General features: G+C 38.5%; 1 protein-coding gene across 2 annotated transcripts in view; it reads right to left on the reverse strand.

The window, feature by feature from the left end:
- FRRS1 (ferric chelate reductase 1) overlaps positions 1-27,226 on the reverse strand; it is a 97,629-nt gene that overhangs the window by 46,682 nt on the left and 23,721 nt on the right. Inside the window, exons 2-3 of one of the 2 annotated variants that reach the window (XM_059926847.1) lie at positions 23,591-23,639; positions 4,062-4,145 (exon numbers count right to left, since the gene is read on the reverse strand). The gene's annotated coding sequence lies outside the window, so the exon portion shown is untranslated. The remainder of the gene's footprint in view (positions 1-4,061; positions 4,146-23,590; positions 23,640-27,226) is intronic. The other variant, XM_059926839.1, reaches the window with a different exon arrangement.

Here is a 27,226-nt window from a genome sequence, read left to right on the forward strand (position 1 = left end):
TCCTATGCAATATTGGGGATATACTTATATTAAAAAGTGATTCATTGTTTTCCTGAAATTCAAATTTACTTTCTATTTTATCTGGCAACCCTATCTAGAGAATAACAGTAATTAGCAAACTATTTCGATTAACTACAAAAGGTGTAATAGAATCAGACTGCATAGAAATGAAGCCTTTGAAAGTGTAAATGACATAATGCAAAAGAATTCTTTTATTACGCAAAATTTACCTTGGAATTTAGGAGTTTTGTTTGTTTTTGTTTCTTTTTAAGCCTTTAATCATTGTTTTTCCAAGATTCTTTTTGCAAAAAAAAAAAAAATTCAGGGCTAGGAAAAGATAATGTTCTGAAAATATTAAACACTTCAGACCATGACTAACATGTTCAGACTGGAAAATAGACTTTGTCACACACGCCGTGACCTGTGATCACTGGTTGGCAACCACACTAGTAAATTCTCTAGAACCATTTCAAAAGGGGAGAAAAGTAGGGAAAGAACGTCATCACTTTAATCTTTCTCTTTAGGAACTTGTCACAAGTAACAAAAGCCCCCTTTACAGGATTTTAGAGAGAAGCTTTAAATAAAGAAGATGCAGCTCTGGTTTTCTATCCTAAAGCTGCTTGGAACGTGAAAGAATTTAAACTAAAAGTCAGTTGATCTTCAGTCCTTCCATATAAAGCGTCAAGTGGTGACATAACTTTCTCTAGTTTTAGTTAGATTCTTTCCAGGAATAGTCCCCAGTGGACGCTTTACATGCCAAAAGCATGACAAAAAGTCTATAAAACAAATAATTCTTAGAATATACTATCATAATCTTTAATCCTAAAGTACAGTAGAAAAAACTGAATGGAGAGGCTTAGCACTATCTAAAACCACCCTTTCCAGGCCTATCATTTCCCTGAAAGTCCCCAGTTATAATTCCCCTTATCATTCCCTCCCAGAAGTTCACCTCAACGGGGTTCCTTCATCAGCTACTTGTCAGCTGCCAGAAAGGAAACCCAATTTATTAAAGTCTTCAATGGACCTTGGACTCTGAGAAGTAGATACTAGCCTATTGGAACCCACTCTCATGTCTCTAAATTAGTAGTTCTCAAATTTTTTGGGTTTCAGGACCCCTTTGCAACTCCTAAAAATTATTGCAGCCTCTAAGAGATGTTTGGTTATGGGGGTGATATCTGTCAATATCTATTGTATTAAAACAATAAAGTGAGAAATATTTAAATACTTATTCACAAATTCCACAAATTTATTTATGGACAAATGACAATAATGAACTCTACATGTTGACATGATATTTTTTACTCTTGCTTTTATAAGTGTTTTTCAAAAATAAGAATTTAGTGAGAAGAGTAGTATTGTTTAAATTTTTACAAATCTCTTTTGTGCCTGGATTAATAGAAGACAGCTGAATTCTCATGTCTTCTTCTGTATTCAGTCTGTTGCAATATCATATAAGCACATCATGCAGCCACTGGAAAAATCCACTGCATACTCATAAGAGAATGAGAATGAATAAGGCAAATAAAGTAGAGCAAGAACAATAATAACGATCTGTTGAGCTTCTGTTTTGACCAAAGCACATGAATTATCATATCCAAGTCTCACAAGGACTCTAGGTAAAAGGTATTTGTTATGGACATTCTGCAGCTGAGAAGGCTAAGGATGTGCCTGGCTAAGTAAATAGCCCAAGGTCAGGCAGAGAAAAGTGACAGACCGGTTTCTAAGCCAGAGCTACTAACTCTCTACACTGTCAAGTGTGAATGAGGGCTGATGGACCAAACTTAAAAACCTTCCTATTATAGTCAGCATTTCATTAAAAATTACATTGAAGTAAAACATCTCCAACTGATTAGACCCTGCCTCAACTCAATAAAACCAAACCCACTGTCTAAAATGGACTCATTCTCACTCAGCCTTTAATTATGGCCATCTCATCCAAATTCATCCCCTCTTCTCTATCTCCACTGCCATCACTCTGGCTTAGGTCCTCATTACTTCTCCACTGGACTGTGGTCATTATCTACTAAGTGCCTCCAGTTTCTCATCAACCTAATAAGCCATCCCACATGCTATCATATTAATCTTTCTAAAGTATAACTCACATCATGTAATTCTTCTGCTCAAAAAACCTTCACTTACTACTTATTACTGAATGAATGAAAGTCCAGATTCCATAGACAGATGGTCAAATGAAATAATATCTGTAAATCACAGTGCCTGACACAGAAGTATTTAATAAATCATACTTAAAAGAAAAAAAATTTTTTTTGATTTGTGAATGAGATGCTCCATCTTCCCAGTGCTTCACAATAAGAAATTGTTCCAAAATTACCCATGAACTTCTAACCAAACTCTGTTCACTAAATCCATATTTCACATGTTCTCTGACAACACAAAGCCATTCTCAGCATTAGATTAGTAGTAGCAACATTCTTCTTCATAATTTTCTTTCTACCAGTTCCAGGTCACTTCACATTATTCTCCTCTAAACACAGCCTACTCCTTAAATTACTCAACATAATGTGACTTCTCTACGATGAATGATCCTGAAGAATATCTGCCACTTCACCCAAACCCTGGCTAAAATTATCTGTGTCTTCAAAAGATAACTAACGTTATTACTGAGACCCAGTTTTGACTTCTCTGGATAAAATTAATCTCTTGAAAAAATCTTTACTTTCACCATAATTATTTTTACCATAAAAAAAAAATGGAGATGATCTGAAGTCATAAAAGTCTACTCTAATGTAAATACATAGAGGATAACTCTTTGTGGCATAGGACATTGCCTTCTAGTAACTATTTTCAATTGAGATATTTCCTTGTTGTGACACACTGTCCTACTCATTGTAGAATGTCTAAGCATTCCATTACTCCAGCTATTAAATACAGAAGCCCTGCTCTACCCATTAATAGTGATAATCCAAAAAATGCCACTACACATTTCCAAAGTTGCAGCAGGAAGCAGATATAAGGTATGAGAGTGGATCCACTGTGTAAAGCTGTGATTAGACGAGTCACTCTGGGTCCCAGTGGAATGAAGCATTTTGCTTTTGAAGAAAATAAATACCAACAGGGGAAAGAACTAGAGTATTACCACATTTTAGTAATAGTACTGCTTATTTAGGTTGACAGGTGAACTCAAAAGAAGCTTGGCTTAAAACGAATGTGAAAAGGCAAAGGAGTGTAGTGAAAAGAGCACTAGATCATTCTAGACAAATCACTTATCTTCTCTGTTTTTCTTACCTCAAGAGTAAAAATGAGACTTCCCTGGTGGTGCAGTGGTTAAGAATCCACCTCCCAATGCAGGGGACACAGGTTAGAGCCCTGGTCCAGGAAGATCCCACATGCCGCGGAGCAACTAAGCCCGTGCGCCACAACTACTGAGCCTGCGCTCTAGAGCCCACGAGCCACAACTAAGAGCCCATGTGCCACAACTACTGAAGCCTGCATGCCTAGAGCCTGTGCTCCGCAACAAGAGAAGCCACCGCAATGAGAAACCCGTGCACCACAACGAAGAGTAGCCCCTGCTCGCCGCAACTAGAGAAAGCCCACGCGCAGCAACGAAGACCCAAACGCAGCCAAAAATAAATTAGTTAATTTTTTTAAAAAATTAAGAAAAGAAAAAGGGTAAAAATGAGGGATTACAACCGGAACCATATATCCTCTAAAGTTGCATGCCAAATTCTGAATGCAGGTTTCTGATGGCCAAGAGGAGACACATAATGGACCAGAAAAATACTAGATTTTTAGGTGAAAGGTCACTTTAAAAAAAAAAAAGAATTATCACAATCATCCAACAAATATTTTGTCAAGTACCTACAACATGGCAGATATTGTGCTAGGCACTAACCTATATTTGTACAAAGTGGTTCTACATCTACTCTAATATATTGTGATTTCTTAGGTGGATGAGAAAGAAAAGGAAGAAAGAAAGAAAAAGAAAGAAAGAAAGAGAGAGAGAGAGAGGGAGGGAGGGAGAGGCACAATTACCTGGTAAACCCATGTGCCTACACACATGCAGTCTCCAGAAGCTGTAGAGACAAGGAACAGATACTCACCTAGAGCCTGTGGAGGGTGTGTGCTTCTGCCAACATCTTGACTTTGGCCCAGTGATATCGATTTTGGACTTTTGACCTCCAGAACTGTGAAAGAATAAATTTTTGTTGTTTTAGATCCCAAGTTTATGGTAATTTGTGTCAAACAATAATCAGTATTGAGGCTGCAAAGAAAAAAGAGCTTTATTTGGGGTCTTAGGAATTGCAATTTGGGAGACACAGATTCAGGGAAAACCAAAAGAGTGTTCTAGGGAAGAGAAAGAGTCAAGGGCCCACAAAGACTAAAGCCACACAGCTGCCAAAGAACCGTGACCGCCCCTGACGCAAGTCAGGAAACATCTGTCCTCCAGGAATCATGAGCTGCTCTAGGGCAAGGGCCCAAACAAGCAGATAGGCTGCCAGGAGCCACCCTAGAGTAACGGTCCAACAAGGATCCTGAGTAGGACAAGAATCAAAAGACCAGATTTCATCCAGGCCAAGATGCACACAAGTCACACCTCCTCAATGACCTCCTGGCTCGTTTTAGAGAGCTCTCTTAGCAACACCAACTCCATTTTTATTTTCCTTTCACATTTGTTACAGTAGCCACAGGAAACTTATCAACTCTCCTTTCCAATTTCTTCTTTATTTTTATCAATTAGTGGTACCCATTTTCCTCACCACTCAAACTAAACCTGGAGGACTTTTAACTTTTTTGTCTTTTTCATATTTTATAGCTTAGAGTTTTTCAACTCAGAGCCACAACCCATTTGTCAGTGGACTGTAAAATCTTTAGTGGTCACAATCAGAAAACTGCTAATGAAATAAAATAGAAAAAAATAGCAGAGAAAATACAGTTATATGATAAGGGTAAATGAATGCTATTTCATGAGCTTTTCTGATTATGAGTACATATAACCTGGTTTGTGAGATAAAATGTATTTCTTACTGTGGGCTACAGCCCAAAATGTTGAAACCAACTGCTTTTAATTTCCCCAAGTCAATTATCAGTTCCTTCTTTCTCAATATTGTTGGGAATGAAGAAATTTTCCTCTACCCTTCTAGGTTCTTCTGGATGGTCTAAGAATTAAATTGACATGAAACAGAATAACAAGAGAAAATCAAACAAAAGTTTAATAACATGAACACCTGGGAGAGATCCAGGAAAACTGAGTAACTTGCCAAACTGGCCTAAATCCTCACCTTAAGTACCATCTTCAGCTAGAGACAAAAGAGGATGTTGGGGGTAGTAGTTTGGGCAATTTAAAGAGGAGGAAGGTAATTGACATAGAGATGGAAAAGCAGATGTTTGGTAAATAAATGTTTGCTGGGCCATGCAGAGACTATGGGACACAGAGTGGACTCTGATCTCTAGGTCCAGCTGAGTCCCCATCCCTCCCCCTCCCCCGACCACACTTAACTCATATCTCTGGTGATAGCTCTATTCTGGGAACAGGCCCTTTATCTAAATTATTTAGGCAGCCAAGGAGAATGTAGAAGAGAGACTTCCTGCGTCTTCTGTTTCTTAAATATACTCAGCCTAAATTAATCCTCATGCCAAAGAGACACATTTAGGGCTGGCAAATTTTGCTCCCCTACAATACTTATATGTAAGCCTTCTTCCCACAGACTATCGAGGGCCAAAGGCAAAAACAGAATGTGTAAGAGAAAGGGGATAGGAAAAAAAAAAAACACTGTAGGCAGCCTGGAAATAGTGAATCTTTTTGTCCATTTTTAGCATAAGCTAATTCACTGATAGCTAACTAAGAGTCCAGTCTGGATGGTATGCCATTGAGCAGGCTGGCTGGAGTCAACAAAGATAATAATTTCAGTAGTTTATGGATTCTCCAGGAAACTTTGATAATCCCTATGGAGCAAACAGGAGCAGCTGTCTCTTCATGATGGCTGCCATGTCTGTCCATTGGTCCCAACTCTGAGAGGCACTTCTGCACTCGTCTGATACTCTCCTCCGGTCTCTTACTTCCCATCAGCCAACAGCAGAGCTGAGTACTGATCACATCAGTGATCTAAGTGCTTAGGAGAGTTGCTTAGTAACTAATCACTCCCAGTGCCTTCTCTGGGTCTAAACCTTTGACACACTGTTCTCTGCTGACCCCAGTAGGTCACGTTTGCTCTTCTCTAGCCTAAAATGGGATATTTTCTTTTAAGATGTTAAAAATAAGACTCTAAGTTCAGAACACTGAATAAATTCTTGACCTGAATTACTAATAACTTTACCTCTCTGAGAGCAAAGGAAGCAACAACCAGAATTTTATCTCTTGAGTCAATTCTGATCAACAGAGAAATTTTGATGAATCCAAAGATAGAAAACTTGAGGGAAACAGGAAGAAATTGGAAGTGGTGGCATCTATTTGGATGGGAAGATTGGTGGGAAACAGGGGAGGAGCAGGTTTGAAGGGTAGAAACCAAGAGTTGAGTGTTGGACATATTAGGTTTTAGATGCCATTAAAATATCCAAGTGGAGATATCTGTTGATATACATGTATGACGATACACATTTGAGTCATTTGCACTATGGTGTGAGCATGGATGGAAAAAAGAAGAGGCCTAAAGAATAAGCCTCAAGTGCACTAATGTTTAGAGGTTGGGAAGAACAGGCAAGCTCAGTAAAGGAAATTGTGATTGATTGGCCAGTAAAGTAGGAAGATAACTGAGAGAGTGGTGAGTCCCAAAACGTAGAAAGTGGTACCGAAGGTGGATGAGGTCCATCATGTCCAATGTCGCTGAGAGCTTGAATATACTGGAGACTAACAATTGACAAATGAGCATGGTTCTCAGAGTCACCTGTGGACCTCCTGCATCACAATTACCTACTTATTAAAATGAGATTTCTGGGCCCACCTCAGACCTACTGGACAGACTTTGTAGGAAGGCAATCAGAACTGTGCACTTAAACAAGCACAGGGTTATTCTCACATACCCAAGAGTTGCTGTATTAGAGTTTTTGTCATTGGAATGATATCAGTCATTTCTCTAGATCCATGGTTCTCAGGCTTTTATATGTATCAGAATCACCTGATGGATTCCTTAAAACACAGATTACTAGAACCCACCTCCAGAGTTTCTGATTCAGGAAGACTGGGGTAAACCTGAAAAACTGCATTTCTAACAAGATTCCTGGCAATGCTTACGCTGTTAGTCTATGGCTACAATTTGAGAACCACTGTACCAATTTTTTATAAAAAGGTCCTTTAAAAACAGAGTAAGAATATGTGTGATTCAAAATGTAGCCCCCTTCCCTGGCTAATAAAACTCTAAGATAACATGGTCTTAGAGATAATAAATTTCTCTCAAGTTTTCTCTCTCTTACCATAGCTGGAATTTCTCCTTCTTCAGGGAAGTCTCTGCTCTTAAGGCCTTTTAACATGCTCATCATTGCACCACGCTCACCCCGATATCTAGGACAATCTCCCTTCCTGAAAGTCAACTGATTATGGACTTGAATCACATCTACAAAATACCTTCACAGCAACATCTAGATTAGCATTTGATGGAATAACTGGGGATTATCACCGAGCAAAGCTGTTGGCATCACACTACTGTATCTAAACTAGTGCTCCTTTTAGCTCTCTACCTTACCTTACTTTATCTTCTTCACAGAACTTATCACTACCTGACATTATGTTTACATATTTATTTCTTTATTTATGTATTGGCTAGCTCATCTGCTGGAATATAAGTTCTGTCAGGGAAAGAATTTTATCTTTTGGCTTTGCTTTTAACTACTGTTTGTTCAGATAATCTCCTATTTTGGACATTGTGTTTCATTCTGCTGTTTTATTATTATGAACAACATTAATGTAAATATTCTTGTATATACGTACATCCTGGGTCACTTCTTCAATATTTAACTTTTAAAAGTAATCTTTTTTAAATGTCATTTTTTGGTTAATTTTTTTCAAGTCATGTTTATAGAAGTATAATTCTACAAAGAGTGAAATTTTCCCTTTTTAGTGTAGAGTTCTGTGATTTCTGACAAACATGCAGTCATGTAACCACCACAGTCAAGAAACAGAGCATTCATATCACCTCAAAATGTCCCGTTGTGACCCTTTATAGTCAACACTTGCCTCACCCCCACCCTAGAAACCATTTGTATTAGTTTGCTAGGACTCCTGTAATAAAGTACCACAAACTCAATTGTTTAAAAAATAGAAAATCTACGTCTCAAAGTCCGAAATCAAGTTGTCAGCAGGGTTGGTTCTTTCTGAGGGCAATGGGAGAAGGATCTGTTCCAGGCCTCTCCCCTTGGTTTATAAATGACTGACTTCTTCCTATGTCTCTTTACATCATCTTCCCTCTATATGGCTCTGTGTCCACATTTTCCTTTTTTATAAGGTCACCAGTGATGTTGAATTAAGGCCCATCCTAAAGGCTTCATTTTTAACTTGATTACCTCTGTAAAGACACTATTCTAATAAGGTCACATTCTGAGATACTGGAGTTAGGACTTCAACATATGAATTTTGGGGCAACACAATTCAACCCATAGCACCATTGATCTGTTTTCTCTCCTTATAGATTTGCCTTTTCCAGAATATCATATGAATGAAATCATAGCTTCTATGGCCTTTTGCATCTGGTGTCTTTCACTTAGCATAGTGCATTTGAGATTCATCCATGTTGCATATATCAGAAGTTCATTCCTTGTTATTGCTGAGTAATATTCCATTGTATGTATGTACCAGTTTGTTTATCCATTCACCAGATGAAGGACATTTGAGTTGTTTCCAGTTTGCAGCAATTATAAGCATAGTGACTTATAAGTGTATAAGTCACTATAAACACTCACATACTGGTTTTTGTGTGCACAAATGTTTTCATTCCTCTTGAGTAAATACCTAGATGTGGGATTGCTAGATCATATGGTAACTGTATGTTTAACTTTATAAGAAACTACCAAATTGTTTTCCAAAGTGACTGCTCCTTTTTTTTCATTCCAACCAATGATATGTGAGGATTTAAATAATAAATAAAATTGTATTTTGTGACATCATTTGGTAATACTTAAGGATATTAATTCAGTATTGCAGAAATGATGGAAGCAAGGGGTATAGTTTTAACTCAGAGGTTATCTGCCTACACCACTCCACCCCAAGGAAGGCACTCAGAACTGTGCACTTAAACAAGCACAGGGTAATTCTCACATACCCAAGAGTTGCTGTATTAGAGTTTTTGTCATTGGAATGATATCAGTCATTTCTCTAGACCCATGGTTCTCAAGCTTTCATATGCATCAGAATCACCTGATGGATTCCTTAAAACACAGATTACTAGAACCCTATTGTAATCTTTGTAAGTAGCCTATTCTGAGAGAGAGAGAGAGAGAGAGAGGGATTCTTCTAATTGCAACAAGTTGTTTATACATATTTAGTTCTTAAAAATTTTATCAAAATAAAACATGCAAATAAGTTTTTAAAAACCAAGTAGTGCAGAAGCCATATAATGAAAAGCAATCATTCTGTGTTCCTCTGTCCCCTACCATCGGTTCCCTAACCTAGAGGCAAAATCTTTTACATATATCTGCTTTGGTTCTTTTGGTTATTACCATTTTTGTTAATAATATACTCTTCCTACTATTTCTTGATACAATAACTTGAGACATTCTTTATTAATTTCCTGCCACTCTCCTCTGTTCACTTCTACTCTCTATATGTCCCTATCACTATTTTTAGCTCCTCTAACTGGCTACTTTTGTGACTTAATATAATACCCAAACTTCTGTCTAATTGTCTCAAATATAGACATTATCCATTGAATTTCTCCTATAGTAGATGAGGATAATAGGACCTCTAGCATTCTATTTATATTCCTTTCCTCATCCCCTCCCATCTTCTGTCAATAACTTGGTCAAGGTGAATAACATATTTACAGTCTATTCTGTAACCCTAATTAGGTCTTCCCTGTTTTGCCTGTAAATTGATTTCAAAATTGAAAACTATAAAGATATCTACATTATGATTATTGATTATTTTAGTATTGTTCACTGAAGAGTCAAGATGGATTTCCTAATTTATGTCTCCAAGTCTTGATCCAAGTGCCACTCAATATGACAATGTACAAAATGGATTCTCTTTTCTTACTTCCCAACCATTGTTAGAAATCAGACTATACTTTGTGTTGCTTCACATTTAGAACATTGACTTTCCCATACCCATACTGTTTAATGTTTCTTTGTTTTGCCTTGGGGTTTCTTAGAATCTTTTTTTTTTTTTTCTTGTAGGATAAAGAAGTAAATGCATTCCACCCAATATCTTTAATATCATCCAGTTTCTTATTCATTCCATTTGTTGCTTAGAATCCATATCCATTCCATTTTCCTTTAAGTCTATAGATTTCCTATTTTCGATTGGATTTTAGACTATGAGTCTCTTGTATAGTTTTTTTTTTGAAGATTTTAATTGTTTTTCCTTTCTAAAAAAAATACTTTGTATGCTCTTTGCCATGTCCTAAAGTTCTTACCTTTTTTTTTAATGGATTCAGTAGTTTCCTAAATTTTTCTGAGTATTGAAGGGCTTTATTTTGTTTTCAAATAGCTTCTGTTCTCTGAATTATCTATTTCCCCGAGAATCAGGTTTTTTCTTTCATTATTTTAGTTCCTCTTTTTTATATTGTAGGCTTACTGCAAATGACAGGAGGTTCAGCTGCTTATTTCAATTTAAGAATGTGGCAGTGGAAAGTCTGACGAGGCCTCAACAGGAACAACCTCACTCTTCCTCCGGTGTGTGTCTCTCACTCTCACACTACTGCCACACTCACTTCTCACACCAGATGTGTATGCATTTTTCCTCACACCAAGCAATTCTCTGAGACACCATCTAGGTGTCCTACAATTTAACTGAATTCTGACACTATCTACCTGGAGATAGCATCAGATCCCGCAGGTTAAGGGCTCAGTTCTACAAGACTTCCCCCCACCCTCCCACTTCAGATGCCAATCACAAGTCCAGGTTGTTACCTAGGTTTCTGACTGACTGAACTGAAGGTTCCCATAACCCCCTCCTTGGGTTCAATCAATTTACCGGAATGGTTCCCAGAACTCAGGAAAACAGTCTACTTCTAAGATTACCAGTTTATTATGAAAGGACATAACTCAGGAAGAGCCAGATGGAAGAAATGCACAGGGCAAGGTGTGTAGGAAGGGGCAGGGAGCTTCCAGGCCCTCTCCAGGCCAGCCCCTCTCCCAGGACTACCACGTGTTCACCAGCCCAGAAGTTCCCTGAACCCTGCACTTTTGGGGATGTTTGTGGAGGCTCCATCATGTAGGCAAATCAACCATGAACTCAATTTTCAGCCCCTGTCCTCTCTCTAGAGAATGGGGGTAGAGGGCTGAAAGTTCCAAGCTTCTAATCACAGCTTGGTCTTTCTGGTGACCACGCCCCCTCCAGGAGCCCATCACATGTCAGCTCATTAGAATAAAACACATTCACAGAAATCTAAGGGATCTCAGTGTCCACAACCCAGGTCAAACACCAGATATTGGAACAAATGACTGCTTAGAAAATTACAAGGATATTAGGAGCTCTGTGCCAGGACCTGGAGGCAGAGGCCAATGTTCATTGTCTCTATTGTCTCACGCCTTTTGTAAGAGGACAGGGCTTACGGTTAGATCGTTTCTGTTTTGGGGTGGGTGACCTATTGGAGAATCAGCCCAGACATCCTACTGGCTCCCAAATACCAAAAAGTTAATCAATAGATCTAAATATGTAGCTGTAGGTGAACTTTGAACATTACTGAAGGCACAAAGCAGATGTAAAGAAACTTCCAGTGGAACCACTAGACCAGGCTGAAGAATGTAAGCAGAAGCTCTGTACAAGCCCCAAGTGGCAGCAGAGTCCTAGAGACAGACAGGCTTAAAGAGCTGCTGCCATTGCCACCACAGACCCAGAGCGGCTACCCATTCAATGCTAGGAGCGGAGAGTCATGAGCAGGACCCTCAGAGAGATGAGTTGAGGGGGCAGGAGGCTACCAGGACTCAGAGCTGCCCCTGTGGTGCAGGAGCTACATCTTCTTCTCTTAGGCTATATTTTTGTGTTCACCCCCTTAACCTCGGCTCCAATAACAGTGCCTAGCACATAAATAGAAGTTGAAAGTCTCCCAAATGCTGAACTCTGAAAACATAATCAAATGTATCTCAGTGAAGAGGAAGAAGCAGCATCTGTGGCACACAACACTCATTTTTCCTCAGTGTTTATTCTTCCCTTCTCCTTTTAGTAACAGATACTCTTCCTCTTTTCAGTGGGGCATATGGCCACTCATCAAGGAAATACACTTCCCAGCCTCCCCTGCATTTAGGTTACATAATTAAATTCTCTCCAGTGGAATGGGAGTGGAGGTGACAGAAGAAACCAAGCCACTGGATGATCTTGAGGAATAAAACCAACAATAGGCCTTGGCTTGCCTGTCTACTATTGTGTAAAAGAAAAATAAAATTATCTCATATTTTGTGCTTTCTGGTACAGCAAGTGTGCTTATCCCTTAGCCAATACTGTATTCAAACAACATAATTTGACTACTGAAGGAGCTCCCCAACAATATCAAGTTTGAAACCAATGACTATATAGAAATGTCACCAAAGCCAAAGACTTATGACAGAGAGACTAAAGCCCAGAGTCAACTGAAGTATTTTAATATGCTAAGAAGATTAATAAGGGCTTACCTGCTAAGGAACACTTAAAGTACAAGATTGAGGAAGATAGAATCTCACTAAGAGAGCCAGATAGTAAATTAAAAAATGGCAGTGGAAAATAGAACTATCAATGCCTATTTTACTTTTTTCTCAATCAAAGAGAATAATCTTGAAAGTGGAAAGATTACAGCAAACATGATCAGAGAGAATAAAATGAACAAGAGAGAGAGATGATGAAGTGCAGCTTCTGCATCTTGGGCCCAAATTACTTCCAGCCACTGATGTCTTCTACCTGAAGCTTTGGTTCTCCCAAGTTTATAAATCAGAGAGCAGGTGTCAAACGCCAGACTCAGAGGTGCCTTAAAAAGACTAGTGGAAATATGCCCTTGGGGGTGGAGGGCAAGGCCTCGAAAGGTGTGGAACAAATGGCCTGATTTGTGAGAATTACTCGGATATGAATTCATTTGGTATTTTTTGTCTGTTTATTTGTTTATTGTCTTCTTTACACACACACACACACACACACACACACACATATCATGCGTCAATTAAAATGTAAACAGAGACATTGTCAGTCTTGTTTTCCACTGTGCCTAGAATAGTGATTGGTACACCCACTGAGAGGGTTGCTTGATTGACTCTCTTCAAGCTTGTTTCTGGCACACAGACATGTTGCTGTTTCTCCCGGCTTAACAAAAAATTTCCATGACTCCATTCCCCCTGCCCAAAACCATCCAAATTTTTTTTTTTTTTTTTTTTGTCTCCCTGTTACAACATAATGCAAGAGTTGCCTATACTCTCTGTATTGGTCTGCTCTGGGTGCCATAGCGAAATACCACAAACTGGGTGGCTTAAACAACAGAACTGTATTTCTCACAGTTCTGGAAGCTGAGAAGTCTAAGATCAAGGTGTCAGCTGATTTGGTTCCCAGTGAGAGCCTTCTTCCTGGTTTGCAGACTGCTGCCTTCTTTCTATGTCCTCACCTGGCCTTACCTCCATGTGTGCACATGGAGAGAGCAATCTCTCTTTCTTCCCCTTCTTATAAAGCCACTAAGCCTATTCTAAGGGCTCCAATCTCATGATCTAATTTAATCCCAATTACCTCCCAAAGCCCCCATCTCCAAATACCATCACACTGAGAGTTAGGGCTTCAACATATGAATTTGGGGAGATACAAACATTAAATCCATAACATTCTACCCCTGGTCCCCTTGAATCCATGTCTTTCTCATATGCAAAATACACTCATTCCATTCCAACAGCCCCAAAGTCTTAATTCACTCCCTCATAAGCTCTAAAGTCTAAGTCCAAAGTCTCATCTAAATAACGTCTAAATCAGGTAAGTGTGAGCCTCCTGGTATGATACATCCTGAGGCATAATTCCTCTCCAGCTGTGAAGCAAGGTATGTGCTTCCTAAACACAACGCTGGGCCAGGCATAGGAAAGACATTCCCATTCCAAAAGGGGGAAATAATAAAAAGGGAAAGGTGATGGGTCCCAAGCAAGTTCAAAACCTAGCAAGGTAAATTCCATCAGATCTTAAGTCTCTAGAATAATCCTCTTTGGTTTGACACTGTCTTACTTCTGTGGCTTTGCTGGCAGTGGCAGGGGATGGGGGTTGTTATGCCCACAAGGCTCTGCAGTTGGTCCCAGCCCCAAGGCTCCAGAGGGGACTCCTAGTCCCAGGGTTTTATTTGGAGGTCAGAGGCTGTCTGGCCTATTGAGACTGAGGTGGAGGCCCTGGTGATCTCTGAATCACCTTCAGGGTCACTTTTCCCTCTTCTTGAAGAGCAGCACGCATTCACAGCCAAACAGCTCTATTGTCCTGTCCCATCAAATCCAGGAAGTCCAAAAGCCTTCCTTCATTTCATCCCATTTCCATCCCATTCAGCTCATACTGGTAGTATTTCTATTTATGTAATCCCATAAACTCTTTATCAAGTGATAGTCCAGCCACATCCTTGGTATTCTCTTCAGAACACACTTTCTCATTTTTTGCAATATGGATAGGCCAAGAATTTTCCAAATCTTTAAGTTCTGATTCCTTTTTACTTAACAATCCCTTCTTCAATTCATATCTCTCCTCCCACATTTTACTATAAGCTGTCAGGAGAAACCAAGGCATTCCTTCAACACTTTGCCTAGAAATCTCCTTAATTTGTGAAATAAAATTCATATTTATGGCAAGACAAGAAAAATTTTAACATAAAAATTCTTCTCTGCCCTTTGGCCTCCCCTCTCCTTGCACTGTGCATTGTGTATCCTCATTATGCATTGACCAAACCTCCCCCATCAGCAGGAATACCTGCTCAACCATAAATAGCAACAATCTCCTAGCATCAAGACAACTCCTTGGGACTTCCCTGGTGGCGCAGTGGATAGGACTCCATGCTTCCAATGCAGAGGTCCTGGGTTCAGTCCCTGGTCAGGGAACTAGATCCCACATGCATGCTGCAACAAGAGTTCACATGCCACAACTGAGGAGCCCACGGGCAGCAACTAAGGAGCCCTGGAGCTGCAACTAAGGAGCCCACCTGCCATAACTAAGACCTGGTGCAACCAAATAAATAAATAAATAGATTTAAAAAAAAAAAAAAAAAAGACAACTCCTTAAAAGATAACATTCCTTCTTGATCTTGTAAAGGGTCACATGACCCACCACGATGGCACTTAAAACTGGATTATGTAAGCTGTCAATAATATGTCATTTAACATACAGCCCTCTGTCTCAAAAAACTTATATAAACTGTGTCTTGACTTCTAAAGGGTGGAAAGGTTCTCAGAGCATCCTGAAATGGTCTTCCTGGGTTATAATCCTCAAATTTGGCTTGAATAAAATTTTCCAATTCCTTCTTAGATCAACTGATTAATTTTTGGTCAGCAGTTAAACGTCCAGTTTCATTGCTCAAAAGGTCTACCTTTCACAAATCTAAAATACAACACAAATGAACATATCTACAAAACAGAAACAGGCTCACAGACATAGAGAATAGACTTGTGGTTGCCAAGGGGCAGGGGGAGTGGGGTAGGGAAGGATTGGGGGGTTAGGATTAGCAGATGCAAACTAGTATATATAGAATGGATAAACAACACGGTCCTACTGTATAGACAGGGAACTATATTCAATATCCTGTGATAAACCATAATGGAAAAGAATATGAAAAAGAATATATATATGTATAACTGAATCACTTTGCTGCACAGCAGAAATTAACACAACATTGTAAATCAACTATATATCAATAAAAAAATTTTTTTTAAAGTTCTACCTTCCACAGAGCACTAAAACGGGAACACAATTCATCAACTTCTTTACCACTTTATGCTAAGGATCACCTTACCTCCAGTTTCCAATAATATGTTCTTCAGTTCTATCTGAGACCTCACCAGAATCATCTTTAATATTTGTATTTCTAGCATGAACCTCAAAATTCTTCCAGCTTTTACTCATTACCCAATTCCAAAGTCACTTCCACATGTTTGTTTCTTACAGCAGCTCCTCGCTTCTCAGCACAAAAATCTGTATCAGTCTCTGCAGAGAAACAGAACCAATAGGCTGTATATATTAATATATATATAGTGACTCAATTCCTTATAATAAAACTCTTTATATTTCCTTTATTTTTATATTTAATTTTAAAATTTTGTATATTTTTAAAATTTTATGTATATGAAGAGATTTATTATAAAGAATTGAATCACACAATTATGGAGGCTGAGAAGTCCCAAGTTGGGCAGTCAGCAAGCTGGAGAACTAAGAGAGTCAATGACACCATTCCAGTCTGAGTTCAAGTTTGAAGGCAGGAGAACACTGATATTCTAGCCCAACGACAGTCAGGCAAAGAGAGACTCTTCTCTTACTCAGCCTTTTATTCTATTCAGGCCTTCAATGCATTGGATGAGGCCCACTTTGAAGAAGGCAATCTGCTTTTCTCAGTCTACCAATTCAAATGTTAATCTCATCCAGAAACACCCTCATAGACACACACAGAATAATGTTTAACCAAATATCTAAGCGCCCTGTGGTTCAGTCAAGTTAACACATAACACAAACCATCACACTCCCTGACTCCAGCTCTTCTCTTCCCATTCTCAGTTAAGCCGACCCCAACAGGCTTCTGTCCTCAGCACTTCATGGAAACTACTTTTGTCAAGGTCACAGTGTCCTCTGCTCTGCTAAAAGTCCATCTTCCTCACCTAGTTTGAAATATTAGAAGGATTTGACATGGTAACCACCCCTCTTCCTTGATATATTCCATTTGACTCCCAGGACACCATGCTCTCTGTGATTTTCTTTACCACACTGGCTCATCTTTCTAAGCCTCCTTTGCTGGTTTCTCCATTTTCCATGACGTCTTTTTTTCTTTTTTTTTTTTTTTTAACATCTTTATTGGAGTATAATTGCTTTACAATGGTGTGTTAGTTTCTGCTTTATAACAAAGTGAACCAGTTATACATATACATATATCCTCATATCTCTTCCTTCTTGCGTCTCCCTCCCTCCCACCCTCCCTATCCCACCCCTCTAGGTGGTCACAAAGCACCGAGCTGATCTCCCTGTGCTATGCGGCTGCTTCCCACTAGCTATCTATTTTACGTTTGGTAGTGTATATATGTCCATGCCACTCTCTAACTTTGTCCCAGCTTACCCTTCCCCCTCCCTGTATCCTCAAGTAAATTCTCTAGTAGGTCTGCATCTTTATTCCAGTCTTGCCCCTAGGTTCTTCATGACCTTTTTTTTTTTTAATTCCATATATATGTGTTAGCATACGGTATTTGTTTTTCTCTTTCTGACTTACTTCACTCTGTATGACAGACTCTAGGTCCATCCACCTCACTACAACTAACTCAATTTCGTTTCTTTTTATGGCTGAGTAATACTCCATTGTATATATGTGCCACATCTTCTTTATCCATTTGTCTGTTGATGGACACTTAGGTTGCTTCCATGTCCTGGCTATTGTAAATAGAGCTGCAATGAACATTGTTGTACATGACTCTTTTTGAATTATGGTTTTCTCAGGGTATATGCCCAGTAGTGGGATTGCTGGGTCATATGGCAGTTCTATTTTTAGTTTTTTAAGGCACCTCCATACTGTTCTCCATAGTGGCTGTATCAATTTACATTCCCACCAACAGTGCAAGAGGCTTCCCTCTTCTCCACACCCTCTCCAGCATTTATTGTTTGTAGATTTTTTGATGATGGCCATTCTGACTGGTGTGAGATGATATCTCATTGTAGTTTTGATTTGCATTTCTCTAGTGATTAATGATGTTGAGCATTCTTTCATGTGGCAATCTGTATATCTTCTTTGGAGAAATGTCTATTTAGGTCTTCTGCCCATTTTTGGATTGGGTTGTTTGTTTTTTTGTTACTGAGCTGCATGAGCTGCTTGTAAATCTTGGAGATTAATCCTTTGTCAGTTGCTTCATTTACAAATGTTTTCTCCCATTCTGAGGGTTGTCTTTTGGTCTTGTTTATGTTTTTCTTTGCTGTGCAAAAGCTTTTAAGTTTCATTAGGTCCCATTTGTTTATTTGTGTTTTTATTTCCATTTCTCTAGGAGTTGGGTCAAAAAGGATCTTGCTGTGATTTATGTCATAGAGTGTTCTGCCTATGTTTTCCTCTAAAAGAGTTTGATAATGTCTGACCTTACATTTAGGTCTTTAATCCATTTTGACTTCATTTTTGTGTATGGTGATAGGGAGCATTCTAATTTCATTCATTTACATGTAGCTGTCCAGTTTTCCCAGCACCATTTATTGAAGAGGCTGTCTTTTCTCCACTGTATATTCTTGCCTCCTTTATCAAAGATAAGGTGACCATATGTGCATGGGTTTATCTCTGAGCTTTCTATTCTGTTCCATTGATCTATATTGCTGTTTTTGTGCCAGTACCATACTGTCTTGATTACTGTAGCTTTGTAGTATAGTCTGAAGTCAGGGTGATTGATTCCTCCACCTCCGTTTTTCTTTCTCAAGATTGCTTTGGCTATTCGGGGTCTTTTGTGTTTCCATACAAATTGTGAAATTTTTTGTTCTAGTTCTGTGAAAAATGCCAGTGGTAGTTTCAGAGGGATTGCATTGAATCTGTAGTTTGCTTTGGGTAGTATAGTCATTTTCACAATGTTGATTCTTCCAATCCAAGAACATGGTATATCTCTCCATCTCTTTGTATCATCTTTAATTTCTTTCATCAGTGTCTTATAATTTTCTGCATACAGGTCTTTTGTCTCCTTAGGTAGGTTTATTCCTAGATATTTTATTCTTTTTGTTGCAATGGTAAGTGGGAGTGTTATCTTAATTTCACTTTCAGATTTTTTATCATTAGTGTATAGGAATGCAAGAGATTTCTGTGCATTAATTTTGTATTCTGCTACTTTACCAAATTCATTGATTAGCTCTAGTAGTTTTCTGGTAGCATCTTTAGGATTCTCTATCTATAGCATCACGTCATCTGCAAACAGTGACAGCTTTACTTCTTCTTTCCCGATTTGGATTCCTTTTATTTCTTTTTCTTCTCTGATTGCTGTGGCAAAAACTTCCAAAACTATGTTGAATAATAGTGGTGAGAGTGGGCAACCTTGTCTTGTTCCTGATCTTAGTGGAAATGGTTTCAGTTTTTCACCATTGAGGACGATGTTGGCTGTGGGTTTGTCATATATGGCCTTTATTATGTTGAGGAAAGTTCCCTCTATGCCTACTTTCTGCAGGGTTTTTATCATAAATGGGTGTTGAATTTTGTCGAAAGCTTTCTCTTCATCGATTGAGATGATCATATGGTTTTTCTCCTTCAATTTGTTAATATGGTGTATCACATTGATTGATTTGCGTATATTGAAGAATCCTTGCATTCCTGGGATAAGGCCCAGTTGATCATGGTGTATGATCCTTTTAATGTGCTGTTGGATTCTGTTTGCCAGTATTTTGTTGAGGATTTTTGCATCTATGTTCATCAGTGATATTGGCCTGTAGTTTTCTTTCTTTGTGACATCTTTGTCTGGTTTTGGTATCAGGGTGAAGGGGGCCTCGTAGAATGAGTTTGGGAGTGTTCCTCCCCCTGCTATATTTTGGAAGAGTTTGAGAAGATAGGTGTTAGCTCTTCTCTAAATGTTTGATAGAATTCGCCTGTGAAGCCATCTGGTCCTGGGCTTTTGTTTGTTGGAAGATTTTTAATCACAGTTTCAATTTCAGTGCTTGTGATTGGTCTGTTCTTATTTTCTATTTCTTCCTGGTTCAGTCTTGGAAGGGTGTGTATTTCTAAGAATTTGTCCATTTCTTCCAGGTTGTCCATTTTATTGGCATAGAGTTGCTTGTAGTAATCTCTCATGATCCTTTGTATTTCTGCAGTGTCAGTTGTTACTTCTCCTTTTTCAATTCTAATTCTATTGATTTGAGCCTTTTCCCTTTTTTTCTTGATGAGTCTGGCTAATGGTTTATCAATTTTGTTTATCTTCTCAAACAACCAGCTTTTAGTTTTATTGATCTTTGCTATCATTTCCTTCATTTCTTTTTCATTTATTTCTGATCTGATCTTTATGATTTCTTTCCTTCTGCTAACTTTGGGGTTTTTTTGTTCTTCTTTCTCTAATTGCTTTAGGTATAAGGTTAGGTTGTTTATTTGAGATGTTTCTTGTTTCTTAAGGTAGGATTGTATTGCTATAAACTTCCCTCTTAGAACTGCTTTTGCTGCATCTCATAGGTTTTGGGTTGTTGTGTTTTCATTGTCATTTGCTTCTAGGTATTTTTTGATTTCCTCTTTGATTTCTTCAGTGATCTCTTGGTTATTAAGTAGTGTATTGTTTAGCCTCCATGTGTTTGTATTTTTGACAGATTTTTTTCCTGTAATTGATATCTAGTCTCATAGCGTTGTGGTTGGAAAAGATACTTGATACAATTTCAATTTTCTTAAATTTACCAAGGCTTGATTTGTGACCCAAGATATGATCTATCCTGGAGAATGTTCCATGAACACTTGAGAAGAATGTGTATTCTGTTGTTTTGGGATGGAATGTCCTATAAATATCAGTTAAGTCCATCTTGTTTAATGCATCATTGAAAGCTTGTGTTTCCTTATTTATTTTCATTTTGGATGATCTGTCCATTGGTGAAAGTGGGGTGTTAAAGTCCCCTACTATGATTGAGTTACTGTCAATTTCCCCTTTAATGGCTGTTAGCATTTGCCTTATGTATTGAGTTGCTCCTATGTTGGGTGCATAAATATTTATAATTGTTATATCTTCTTCTTGGATTGATCCCTTGATCGTTATGTAGTGTCCTTCTTTGTCTCTTGTAATAGTCTTTGTTTTAAAGTTTATTTTGTCTGATATGAGAATTGCTACTCCAGCTTTCTTTTCATTTCCATTTGCATGGAATATCTTTTTCCATCCCCCACTTTCAGTCTGTATGTGTCCCTAAGTCTGAAGTGGGTCTCTTGTAGACAGCATATATACAGGTCTTGTTTTTGTAAACATTCAGCCAGTCTATGTCTTTTGGTTGGAGCATTTAATCCATTTACATTTAAGGTAATTATCGATATGTATGTTCCTATTACCATTTTCTTAATTGTTTTGGGTTTGTTATTGTCGGTCTTCTCCTTCTCTTGTATTTCCTGCCTAGAGAAGTTCCTTTATCATTTGTTGTAAAGCTGGTTTGGTGGTGCTGAATTCTTTTAGCTTTTGCTTGTCTGTAAAGGTTTTAATTTCTCCATCAAATCTGAATGAGATCCTTGCTGGGTAGAGTAATCGTGGTTGTAGGTTTTTCCCCTTCATCACTTAAATATGTCCTGCCACTCCCTTCTGGCTTGCAGAGTTTCTGCTGAAAGATCAGCTGTTAACCTTATGGGGATTCCCTTTTATGTTATTTGTTGTTTTTCCCTTGCTGCTTTTAATATTTTTTCTTTGTATTTAATTTTTGATAATTTGATTAATATGTGTCTTGGCATGTTTCTCCTTGGATTTATGCTGTATGGGACTCTCTGTGTTTCCTGGACTTGATTAACTATTTCCTTTCCCATATTAGGGAAGTTTTCAACTATAATCTCTTCAAATATTTTCTCAGTCCCTTTCTTTTTCTCTTCTTCTTCTGGGACCCCTATAGTTCAAATGTTGGTGCGTTTAGTGTTGTCCCAGAGGCCTCTGAGACTGTCCTCAATTATTTTCATTCATTTTTCTTTATTCTGCTCTGCAATAGTTATTTCCACTATTTTATCTTCCAGGTCACTTACCCGTTTTTCTGCCTCAGTTATTCTGCTATTGATCCCTTCTAGAGAATTTTTAATTTCATTTATTGTGTTGTTCATCAGTGTTTTTTTGCTCTTTAGTTCTTCTAGGTCCTTGTTAAACGTTTCTTGTATTTTCTCCATTCTATTTCCAAGATTTTGGATCATCTTTACTATCATTATTCTGAATTCATTTTCAGGTAGACTGCCTATTTCCTCTTCATTTGTTAGGTCTGGTGGGTTTTTGCCTTGCTCCTCATCTGCTGTGTGCCCATGACCTCTTAATGTTGGGATACCATAGGTTTCAGTTCTTGGACATCTCCTCACCTTACAGTCTTTCCATTGGAGATTCTATTCCATCTCATGACTATAAACACATCTCTATGTCCACAATTCTTAAAGTTACATCTTTAGCTCTAACCTCTCTACTGAACTCTCAGTTCATATGTTCTATGATCTCTAATAGACATCTCAACCTCAGCATGTCCAAAATTGAACTCTTACTATCTCCCACCTTCAGACATGCTCTATTCACAGCCTTCTCCACCTCAAAAGATAACTTTCATCTTACGTGATTTCCATGTGGCGTTGAATACTATGGGTCACTCCAGTTCTCTAGATATTTTCTTAGCTACTGTGACTCCATCTTCTCCTAGTTTTCCTCTGATGGCCCTGGCATCCTGAACTCAGCCTCCTACATGGACTTCTATCAATACTCAAAGTTTAGGACTTAAATATTAAGCTTCCTCAGACTTCCGCACACAAATCTGTTGCAGGAAACAAATCTGTTCCAGGGCAGATTTTGTCTGAGGAGATACACATGCTGACAAAGCAAGAGAATTTATTGGGAAAGGGGCGCCCGGGCGGAGAGCAGGAGTGTAAGGGAGCCCAGGAAAACTGCTCTGCCACGTGGCTCGCAGTTGGGTTTTTATGGTGATGGGGTTAGTTTCCAGGTTGTCTCTGGCCAATCATTCTGACTCAGGGTCCTTCCCGGTGGTGTGTGCATCGCTTAGCCAAGATGGATGCCAGTGAGAAGGATTCTGAGAAGTTGGTAGGACATACAGACTGGTGTCTCCTCTCTCTCCTTTTGACCCTTCCTGAATTCTTCTGGTTGGTGATAGCTTGTTAGTTCCACATTCCTTACCAGGACCTCCTGCTGTAAGATAACTCATGCAAGTGGTTACTATCGTACCTGGCCAGGGTGGGCAGTTTCAGTCAGTGGTTCCCCTAACAAATCTATTTTTCCAAATACCCATTCTCCAAGCTAGAAACCTGGTGCTCATCATGGCCTCCTTTCACTTATCCTCTACATTTTATTGATCATCAAATCAATACTATCCTACCTTCAAAATATTGTTCATATGCTTCCATGTTTTTCTATCCCCTCTATCTTAATTCAGGCCCTCATTGCTTCTTGCCTCCTAGCTGGTCCCCCTGCCTCCAGTCTTGTACCCCTCTAAATCCATCCACTGCACTGGTTTGTATGTATTTTTCTAAAGTATAAATCATTATACCATTTCCTTGATTAAAATCTTTTCCTGTTTAAAATATTTTCCATATTGAAAATCTTCTGCTTTCACTATCAAGTCCAAACTCTATAGCATAACACTCAAAGCCCTTTAGAATATGATTTCTGCTTACCTCTCTGGCATAATCTGCTACTTAGACACACTCTTTGTACTCACCATTGAAAACTCTTTGCAGTGCCCCACAGCCAAGCTTGTTTCAATTATGCTGAAAAGATAATATAGTACTTTTTGAGTTTAAGTTTATGTAAGCCTCTATACCAGAGCTAAATAAATACTGGTTTTCAAAAAGAGATATAAATTAAATTCTAGAAACTGCAGAGCTAGATGACAAGCCTCTAGAAAAATTTAGAATGGATAAACTAAAAGATGTTTTATGAGACCAAATGCTAATCACTAGGGGCAGCTTAGATTAATAAATACCTGATTACTACAGGTTAACTTCTTTTATATCTATCAGCTTGGTTTATCAGAGGCATGCCTTTGACATAGCATAATTGGCTCTACAATAATATATATGGAATTTAGTGTAGTTATAAAAAAACTTGTGGTTGTATTTTGGGATCAAGTTAATAGTCTATAATGACAGGGAGTCATTCCCTGTCCCTACCCTTGCCTTTTAGCACCACTTTCCTACCCATAGTCAAGTGTTTCATGGGGTATGAAACATTTTTTAAATTAAGAATAAAGTTTAATATCAATCTAATAACTATAGCCACAATAGTGTAATGCATCTTGAAGTTGACAAATTATCTGACAAGCTGTGAGCTCTCAGCTTTAGGCCAAGTTGTGCCACTGCTGGATTTAAGCCTGTCCAAGCTTGTTTGGGGAATGACATAGGCAGAACCCACAGAGCTCTCTTTGTGTGAGGAGCTGAGGTATCACCTGAGAGAGAAATTTTCCCAAAGGAATCAGGCAAAGCAAGCTGATTCGGTAACAGAGCTTTGGTGGGAGGAGAAGGACAATTCTGAGCACAGAGTGGTGATTGTCAATTATATTTACTGCCAAGAACAATCTCCAAGGACTTATATTTCAGTCCTGTGAAGGGGGGAGTAATGTAAGCAAAATCAAAGAACTGTGTACTCATTATCTATTGTCAGATAACAATTAGCACACATTTAGTGGCTAAAAACAACACACATGTATCATCTCACAGAATCTGGGCATAGTTTAACCAGGTCCTCTGTTTCAGGGTCTCTCATGATGCTGCAATCAAGGTTTCTGGCATCTCATCTGAAAGCTCAACTGGAGAGGGATCTGCTCCCAATTTCACACGCTTGTTAGCAGGATTCAATGATCCATGTCCTGTTGGGCTGGGGACCTCCGTTTCTTGCCTGCTGACAGCCAGTAGCTGCCCTCAGTTCCTTTTCACTGGGCCTCCCATACGTGGACCCTTGCTTCATGCATGCAAGCCCAGAAGGCAGTCAGGGGAGTCTCCTAGCAACATGGAAGTTTAAGTGCTATGTAATGTAAGTATGAAAGTGACACCCCATCACCTCTGCCATAGTCTGTTGGCTAGAAGCTAGACAAAGATCCCACCCACAGTAAAGGTAAAATGGTTACACAGGGCATCAATACCAGGAAACAGATAATTGGGGACCATTTTAGAGTTTCTCTGCCTCAAACTGATTTATCAAAAACTCAAAGTCATTGAGGTATCAGCAGCATGACTTTAGTACTGCTTTAACACAGTGCTACAAAAGAGAAGAGTATTTAATGATGGAACCTCATTGTGAGTCTGAAAACACAGGGAACCTAGAGGGGACTTAGGAGACAATCTGAGGTTGAAGAGCACTAAAACACACTTAAAATTCTTTGTATTTTGGCTTAGGACAAGCCTTTAAGGGAAAATACTCATTTGAATTCAATAAATGTAAATACCCACACGGTGGCAGTAGATGCCAGGAAATTCTAGGTAATTATAAGCCAGTGAGGTACAGAAGAGCAAATTTATCTTCCTATATGGCAACCCAGGTTTTCCTTTTTGTCTAATGCTTCTTTCTGAGAAGACTCAAGGACTTCCGGGTCCTCTTCAAACGGATGTGATAAGGGATTCTCTCCTTCTTTCTTTATGTATATTCTGCCACAGTCTCCTCAAGCCCCACAAGTCTGGGCTAATCCAGAGAGACTCCCTCAGAAATCTCTAGACTAGAAATAGGCACCAGTCTCTATATTCATGTTTGCCCCAAATTCCAAAGGGTACAAGCCAAGTTCTCCTAATAATTTCATCACCATACTTCCATGACAGCTCCAGGGGAGACCTACATGTTCTGTGACTCAGCAAGCATCCAACTGAGAAATAAATGCCCCTCTCCTGCTTCTTGCAGGCTTAACGATCTTTTCAATCAACTGTCTTAATGCTCTCTTGGATAGATCTGATAGATTCAACCCTTGGGAAAATGGTTGGGGGAAGAAATGAAAAGAACAATGATTCTGGAGTCATGGTCAGTTTGAATAGACTCCTTTTCTATAAGAATAGCATGAGGGAAGTGAGATTGCCTCTCCTCATAAATCAGCTCCTGCTGGTGCTCCAGCTCCTAGGCAGCCCTAAAGCAAGGGATTTAGCCCCAGTTATGCAGGGAAAACTTCTGAACTGAAGACAGGTACCTCCAGGGCAGACGTCAACAAGACAGCATCAAGGTGGTCTGGATCAATCCCAACCTCACTCTCACTTGCTCCTAAGTACTGATAATAAGTACACAAGGATTTCTGGACAAATAAAAGGAGGGCCTTGAGGGAAACGGACCAGAACTGCTGCCAATATAGGCCTGTAGAGCCCCCATGTTCTGTTCTATATCACTAATGGGAGCTATTTCCACCCCAAATTATAAAACCGTTAGCCTCAATTACTTTTTTTAAATATTAGGGTTTGTAAAGAAGATTTCACAACTGAAATTAAGTGAGCCAATGCAATGTTCTTCACACCCTCAGGCAGCCTCCATCCATTTGATGCAGCTGTCTGCTGAAATGTGCCAACAGGGCAGTTAAAAATAGATGGCAGTTCCCTGAAAGGAGTTGCATTATTGATTTATATAGCCTTCCATATTTATTTGTCTAGATCATTTGTCTCCAAATGTTTTTGCTTGTATGCATGTAAAAGAAATTTGAAAAACAATGTATCCTTCACGAATTTTTTAAGTTGACCATCTAATATTTTTTAATATGTTTAAAAGTTTATTTATCCTTGGGTTAATATTACCTTATTACTAGAATGAGTCAGGATTTAGCTATTCCTGTTTTCCACTTATATTTATAGCACTAAAAAATCTTATTTTTATACATAAGTAGATGAGAATGAAAGTTTTGTTAGTAAAATTTTAAATATATTAAGCATATATTTTGCATTTGATAATTAGAACAATATATTGACATCAGAGAAGGAGAACTTGATTTAATAAAGCTGGTTTTCTGAAGTTTAGGGTACTATATCACAGGTGATTTTTTTTTAATATTTTGTTCTACAGTCCTTATATATTAGTATAGGTCCTACTTTTTTAAGAGCATGGAAAGGAATGATGAGAAAAACAGAAAGACAAAGAGGAAGAGAAATAGAAGAAGTATCAGGTCCAGGGATGGATTCAGGTTTTGTTAGCCTGAAGCCTATATAATATGAGGTGCAGACCTCTTTTAAAAAAGAAGACAACATTATAAATTTTAAAAATTAAGTGGAAAAGTAAATATTTATGTAACATGAGAATATAATCATGACAAATTATACACTTTAAAAGGATGATAAATTCCACAAACATCATATAACCTAGAAAAGTATAACAATATCAATAACAATATTAATTA

The sequence above is a fragment of the Balaenoptera ricei genome, chromosome 1 (assembly GCF_028023285.1).
Source record: "Balaenoptera ricei isolate mBalRic1 chromosome 1, mBalRic1.hap2, whole genome shotgun sequence".
NCBI lineage: Eukaryota > Metazoa > Chordata > Mammalia > Artiodactyla > Balaenopteridae > Balaenoptera > Balaenoptera ricei.